Source organism: Limulus polyphemus, unplaced genomic scaffold (genome assembly GCF_000517525.1).
Source record: "Limulus polyphemus unplaced genomic scaffold, Limulus_polyphemus-2.1.2 Scaffold439, whole genome shotgun sequence".
In the NCBI taxonomy this organism is placed as follows: domain Eukaryota; kingdom Metazoa; phylum Arthropoda; class Merostomata; order Xiphosura; family Limulidae; genus Limulus; species Limulus polyphemus.
This window is the reverse complement of record NW_013666049.1, coordinates 406,919-413,270: the sequence shown is the minus strand read 5'-3', so window position 1 is coordinate 413,270 and position 6,352 is coordinate 406,919.

The following is a 6,352-nucleotide window of genomic DNA, read 5'->3' as shown; positions in this document are numbered from 1 at the left end:
AGGAGTTGTAAGTACAGATTTACTAATAGTATAGGAAGGAGTTAGTAAGTAGTACAGATTTACTAATGATAGGAAGGAGTGTAAGTAGCAGATTTACAATGATAGGAAGGAGTTGTAAAGTACAGATTTACTAATGATAGGAAGGAGTTGTAAGTAGCAGATTTACAATGATAGGAAGGAGTTGTAAAGTGCAGATTTTACAATGATAGGAAGGAGTTGTAAAGTGCAGATTTTACAATGATAGATTGCAAGTATAAGGGGCTGCCAAAATCAGCTCCCGTGCTGCCAAAGGCAGCTCAATCTAGGAAGATCTGGGGGCATGCCCCCAAGAAAATAAATATAATAATATAATTTACAGTTACTATATAACTCAAATATGTAAAAGAGGGAGTGCTGCAGCACCCTCAGCATCCCCGGTTCCGAAGCCCGTGCTTTCTTTAATTGTGGCAATGCACGAACATGAATGATAACAAAAGACAGGAACACGACACGTATATGTATCAGCATGAAGTACGTTATACAAATATTAAACTGTAAAAAATGTAATTTTTACTATTAAGAATGAATATATATATATTCATATGGCATGATAAGTTTAATACAGTAGTACTAATTGTTTTTCCATTTCGACGAAGATATCTAGAGTTTGGACGTCACAAGTGTAAAGCAACATGCTACATTAAGAACTAAAGACAATGAAATAGTATTTTTTGTATATTTCGTAATGTTATGCATACGATATATCTAGAGTTTGAATGTTTTATGGTAATATGGAAAGCAGACATCTGTGTAGATTGTAAGTTAATCTAGTGTATGATTGTTCATGAAATACGCTATACAAACATTTAAATTGGAAAACATAAAATGTTAATTTTAAGTATTTATTTTAGTACACTTTGTTAACTGTTATTATTAAAGAGAAACTGTAAAGTTGACCTTAACGATAATGCAGAAACTAATATCATCTTAAGAACTATAGTGCTATTATTGTACAACATGATAGAGCATGACATGCAAGACCCACAACGCTCTCTGGTGGTTCGCGATCAAACTGCTACGATTTGGTTTGATCCGCTGCCCTTGTGGTATATTTGGAACTATCTGTTCTCTGACGCCACTTTGTGGAATTATGACATCGCATGACTTTACATTCTTAAATAGTGCTCTTCGCCTAAGACAACCAATAACTGTCCATAAGTCACAACTCACGTGATCCCATCAACCACACAGCGTGAGGCTTCATCCTTTGGAATAAGTGTAGGATGGTTAACTACTCACAGCTTATTAAAGACAATAGAATTTGTTGAACATTACGATACTTCTAGGATAGAGCTCGTAAACTCATTCAATTGTTTTATAAATGAGGTTTCCTCTATTCCATTTTGATTTTTATTAGTATGCTTTTATTACAGAAATTGTTCTTCACTGTTAGGTTAATATATGTATTTAGGACTAACCTAAATCTCCTAAGCTGGCTGAACCTCGTGAAATATTGTGGGTTTATGGCTAAAAATATCATTAACAGCGAGGATACCCAACTGATGAAAAATTGCATTACCAGATTGTTTTTTAGTTTTGCTTCAAGTAGGTAGCTTGCTCTGATTAATTAGTATACAACTGTCCTATATACTTGCCTCAAAAGGTGTTTATAAATACTCAATAAGATATTAAAGAATTTCTCACTATAATTTATTACTTTGCTTGCATATTTTTGATGCAGTTTTTAATTTGAACCTATTTTGATGTGGTATAATGTGTTTCAGAATTTGAAAAATGTGGTACGTGTTCAGTAATTCTTTGACGTAAGCACAGGATAGTGGAACCTATGTAATCATAAACAATTAATCTTATTAGTAGCATGGGAATTTTATTTCTATAGCGGTAAAAACACAACATTTTAAAAGGATTTCTGAGAGAAACCTGCAGAAAAGCTTTCCTCAGATATTCAACAAGTTGGTGTCTGAAAATGAAAAATCCTTCACGAAACTAATACAGGACTATTTTTATAGTGTGTTTACTTGCGATTGAAATAACTACAGGGTTTTGTGTATTTAAAAGTTTCTCTGAATCACTTGTCAATGTTGGAAAATTCTTATTGGTACACAAATGAACAGCTAATGAAATGAAAGACTCTGGTTGCTAACATTTGAATTATATTGTATTTGAATAACTCGGGAACAAAACTTCCACAACTGGCAAACAACTCAGTACAGATCTTGTGATGAAACATCCAACATCCAAAGTGGCTTCATTATGTTGGACGAAGGTGTTTAAAAAAAGAAAGGTTCAACTAATTTTTAATTTCTACTGTAAATTTTATATTTAACAGGTTGTTTATTGGAATATTCAAGGGGAAAAATGAACTTAACTTGAACTTTTAAAGCTAAAAATGTCATCAACATTACATGTTTAATGATAAATACAAATTATTTAGATTATATAGCATTTGAACCTGATTTGAAGCTATTCTACGCAAAATCACAAAAGGAACGTTTACAATAATGTCATTTGAACTTCAAACACTTGTGTTATACAGAACAGGAATATTTGATATTCCCATCACTTTTTATGTTATGTGTTTTATGTGTTTGCCTATGACTATATGTGTTAGTGAAATACAGTACTGAGATGTTTGAATTTTAGAATTGAACACATTATAGATATCTCGCTAAAGTCGGCGCCTTATCCGTTAAGATCAAGAAACTTGATGCAAATGTGTTAATAATTAACCTCATTTCACGATTTATTCAAGAAATGGCAGCACTAATATTGAACACTTTGAAACAAGATTTTGTATTTTGCACGTCAGTTGTTGTTTGTTTTAGAGCAAAGCAACAATGGGTTATCAGCTGTATCCAATGCGAGGAACTTAGCAATGGAGTTTAGCATTGTAAATTAATAAACTTACCATGGACACCCCGGAGGATTTGCGTGTCAGTGATAAAATCGCAGTCAAATTGAGGTGGTCAGCAAGAGTTACTTTCATTTATTTATTCCAGTCTCTCTTTTACATCTTCGTTTTCTCTTCTCAATTTAAACTTTCTTTGCATCAGATACTTCAATAGTAATAATAATAATAAATAAAAGTAAGATGTACAAAGTTTATTAAACATTGTTGAAACTTGTTTGAAAATTTAACATGATTGAAAGTAACCTCTAGAGACACACTTTTAATTATTTACACTGTATGAGTCGAGAAAGCTATTACATTCAGATAAGGTTTAAAATGAAAAGAGAGAACGAAGGTGTAAAACAAATACTGGAATAATATAATTAAAAAAAAAATTAGATCTTGCTAATAACCTCAATTGAGTTGCAATTTTTACACCCGACATGCAAAATGAAATAGCTTATTAAACATTTTCTTAACCTCAACAAAACTACCTTCTTTGTGAGACCTAACCATAGATATTTTCCCCTTTAACTAAAGTGGCAAAGTTGTTGAATTGTAGGAAATATCTAACACTTATAAAAGTAAATATTGAAAGGAAGACAAACATGTTAGAATATAGACATTCTGTTCCACTTTTTTATTCTGTTCACAGGGAGATTACTTTTACTTATTTATAAAAAGGGGAAAATTCCAATTTAATGTTTGAAGTAATGACATTACTTCAGTTTCAGATAGTCATTATACTGAGAACAAAACAAAGGTTTGTTCTAAAGACAAATGGTGGATTAGATTTCCCAGACTTGCATTGAGGGTTTGTAAAGGGTTAAACTTGCAGGTTAATAAAATTGTTATGTGAGAGAGCAGATTTCCTTAACTATAAGAATATTAAGCATTTTTAGTAAAAATATTTTAAAAGTTTTGCAAAGATAAAATCCTTTTTGCTTATGAAAACTTTTAGTTATTTGTTGTAATGAGGTGAATACTATCTTCATGGCAGTAGCTTTAATAATAGTTTTTAGCATTCTGTCAAGGAATTTGGGCAGTTTTAGTAAAATCAATAATTACTAACTCTGGATAACTTTACTATGGACGCCCGGCATGGTCTGGTGGTTAGGGCGCTCGACTCGCAATCTGCGGATCGAGGGTTTGAATCCCCGTCACACCGAACATGCTCGCCCTTTCACCCGTGGGGGCGTTATAATGTGATTGTCAATCCCACTATTCGTTGGTAAAAGAGTAGCCCAAGAGTTGGCGGTGGGTGGTGATACCTTACCTCTAGTCTTACACTGCTAAATTAGGGACGGCTAGCGCAGATAGCCCTTTTGTAGTTTTGTGCGAAATTCAAAAACAAACAAGCAATTTGAGATTATTTGTGTATAACAAGTTGAATAATGCTTTTACGTCAGTAACTTGTAAATATTTGTAAACAAGGTAAATATTTAATAAAAATGATAAATAATGACTGCATGAGTAACTTGATGTTATTTTTGTATAACAAGGTGAATAATGTATCTGTATGAGTAGCATTAGGTTATTTTTATGACAGGTTGGATAGTTCTCTATGTCAATAAATGTATGTTTGTTTGTTTTTGAATTTTGAGCAAAGCTACACGAGGGCTATCTGCGCTAGCTGTCTCTAATTTAGCAGTGTAAGACTAGAGGGAAGGTATCACCACCCACCGCCAACTCTTGGGCTACTCTTTTACCAACGAATAGTGGGATTGACCGTCACGTTATAACGTTCCCACGGCTGAAAGGGCGAGCATGTTTGGTGTGACGGGGATTTGAACCCGCAAGATTGCGAGTCGAGCGCACTAACCACCTGGCCATGCCGGGCCCAGTAAATGTAGGTAACTATTTAATAAAACTGTTCGTTAATGTTGTCCTGTTAATGGCTCTCAGTGGTCCTTATAACCAGATGAATAATGTCTTCTCGTGATTAAATTCGGAGATATATCTTCATCCAAACAGAAAATTCTATGTGCTACAAAGGTTGATATAACTAACGATATATCTTCATCCAAACAGAAAATTCTCCGTGCTACAAAGGTTGATATAACTAATGATATATCTTCATCCAAACAGAAAATTCTACGTGCTAAAAAGATTGATATAACTAACGATATATCTTCATCCAAACAGAAAATTCTACGTGCTAAAAAGATTGATATAACTAACACCTTGTACTAATATTTTATGTTTTTTTCTAGTATATTTATTGTGAGGACTATAAATACAACATATACGTTAATAACTTTATTGAATAACATATAATAGAATCTTTGTATCTCAACGCCACCTAGGGAAATACATAATACTTGTAAAGTAGTACTGTCATCAAGGTTGATTAGTTCACATAATTACGACTATTACAATTAACAAGTAATATATATTGAAACGTAGCTAAACTGATGCTAAAAAGATGAAATATTGAGCTCATTAAAATAACCTTAACACACAACATCGCTCTGAGAATATTCTAAAGTTTTCTTTAAAGTTGCATATCTCTATCACTTAATTTATTTTTGTAATATTAACAAGACTGGATTAAATATAAGATAGTGTATTTTGTAAATTATGAAAAACGTTCATAAAATTTCCAACAGCTTATCCTTACTGACCTTGGTTACATTGCATATCTCCAACACTTTCGCCCCCTGGTAGCTTTGCGGTAATTCTGAGGGCCAATAACGCTAAAAATCAGGTTTCATTACTCACGGTAGCCAAAGTACAGACAGCCAATTGTGTGACTTTGCGTTTAGCAACAAAACAAATTCCATACTTTCAAGTGTATATTAAATCCAAACAGACAGCCAATTGTGTGACTTTGTGTTTAGCAAAAAACAAATTTCATACTTTCAAGTGTATATTAAATCCAAACAGAAAGCCAATTGTGTGACTTTGTGTTTAGCAAAAAACAAATTCCATACTTTCAAGTGTATGTTAAATCCAAACAGACAGCCAATTGTGTGACTTTGTGTTTAGCAACAAAACAAATTCCATACTTTCAAGAGTATATTAAATCCAAACAAAGCTGAACAGATCCAATACGTTTTTAGAATTATCAGTGAAATAGTTCATGTTTCCAACATCCTAAATATTTTAAAATAAGTTGTATTCTTTCTATCACATCAGTAAAGTATATATATATATATGTGTGTGTGTGTTTATATTCAAGTGTAGATAGCATTAAGTGTTGGTTTCTTATGATTAACAATCACTTTACATTGTTTATTATGTATAACACTCACTCTACCTATTTATTATGTATAACAAGCACTTGACATTGTTTATTATATATAACACTCACCCATCATATTTATTATGTATGACAACCACTTTACATTATTTCTTATGTATAACGCTCACCCAACATATTTATTATGTATAACAATCACTTTACATTATTTCTTATGTATAACACTCACCCTACATATTTATTATGTATAACAATCACTT